The sequence below is a fragment of the Phalaenopsis equestris genome, unplaced genomic scaffold (assembly GCF_001263595.1).
Source record: "Phalaenopsis equestris unplaced genomic scaffold, ASM126359v1 Scaffold000552, whole genome shotgun sequence".
NCBI lineage: Eukaryota > Viridiplantae > Streptophyta > Magnoliopsida > Asparagales > Orchidaceae > Phalaenopsis > Phalaenopsis equestris.
The window spans coordinates 1265468-1266895 of record NW_018164992.1 but is presented as its reverse complement, the minus strand read 5'-3'; the positions used below and the strand labels follow the sequence as shown (position 1 = coordinate 1266895).

General features: G+C 50.5%; 1 protein-coding gene across 2 annotated transcripts in view; it reads left to right on the top strand.

Moving 5' to 3' along the window:
- Positions 1 to 1428, top strand: part of LOC110029278 (E3 ubiquitin protein ligase DRIP2-like) — a 53951-nt gene that overhangs the window by 31408 nt on the left and 21115 nt on the right. The window lies entirely within an intron of this gene.

The following is a 1428-nucleotide window of genomic DNA, read 5'->3' as shown; positions in this document are numbered from 1 at the left end:
CTGAGACAGATTTGTCTTCATGTTGTCTTCATGTATTTTGAAGGAGAATAGGCGCTGCTTCAGAAAGAGCTATTGGCCAGAGACTTTGTCAGGTAGAGTACCTCGAGTTTGGCCCAAAGTGCTTGAGCCGTTGTCTCCCTCGACACCTCCCTCAGAACTTTGTCGCCCAGGCTCAGGATTATCAAACTGTGAGCCTTGTCCAGCATGCCGATCTTCGCCTTCTTGGTCATGTCGGTCGGCAATGTCGCCGGTCTGCCCGGCGGGCAAGCCCGCCGACTCTTACAAGGCTTCTGCAACACCTTGTTGAACCAATAAAGCTCTCATCTTTACTCTCCATAGGCCGAAGTCGTTCTTCCCGTTGAATTTCTCAATGTCGAATTTGACGGAACTCATTGTCGTGGCTAGGATTTCTTCCAATGAATTCTACATGCTGCCCTTCCAAGAACTAGGCTTCTCCCCGTGAACTCCACTGCCTTTGCCAACCGAACAGAGAGCTCTGATCTCTTCTGGCAGAGATCACACCTGTTCACCGGAGAAAACTTCCTGCTCTGTGCTCGCACCTCCTTTCCGCAGGCACTCCTCTGCGTCCAGAGGAACAAATCAGGAATTCCTTCTCTGCCTGTCGCACGAGAATAACTGCCTCTCTAGAGTCGTCGTGCCTCGCCAAACTGCTCAGGTCCTCCTGCTTCGCAAACTCCCGAACAGGGAACTCCCTTAACTCTTCTCTGCGCGATCTCCACCTCTTCCCTCTAGCCGAGCTGCTCGCAAGACCGAAATCCTCTGCTGGCAGCCCTGTCGCAAATTTTTGGCCCTCGCTCGATGACTGTTCCTCCTCCGTTCCTCCGTTTCGTCGAACCGCACAACCTGCGGTGCGAATCCAGTCGATCAAAGCTTCCACTGCTCACCGAATCTGTCGCGATTTGGCTGCCTGTGATGTCTGCGACACGATCCGCTTGCTCCTCTGTTTGTGAATGCCAAACTCCTCTTCTTCGTCACTGGCCGCGAACACTTATACGCGGACACCTCTAGCCAAGAAGTATGGATCTTCCCACAGACGGCGCCAATTGTTGTGAGATATGTACTTCCTGGCATAGAAATGAGACGAAAAAGAACACAAGCAAACACAGATCGTTTACGTGGTTCAATCCAACTGGATCTACGTCCACGGAAGAGAATCAATCAAATAGTTCACCAAGGCAAAAGAAATGGAGAATACATAGCTTATACATAGAGATGAGCCCTCATCTTTCTTCTATAACCTCCCTCTCAAGCGATACCTTGATACAAGGCCTCAAGATGCTCTCCTCCTCTCTAACTCTCTAGCTATTCTCTCATCCTTCGTGGTAGCTTAAGATCTGTTTCCCCTGCTCTCCTAAGTCTCACACCCTCTCTATTTATAGAAGCAAGAGAGTGGTAGGTGGGAGGTAG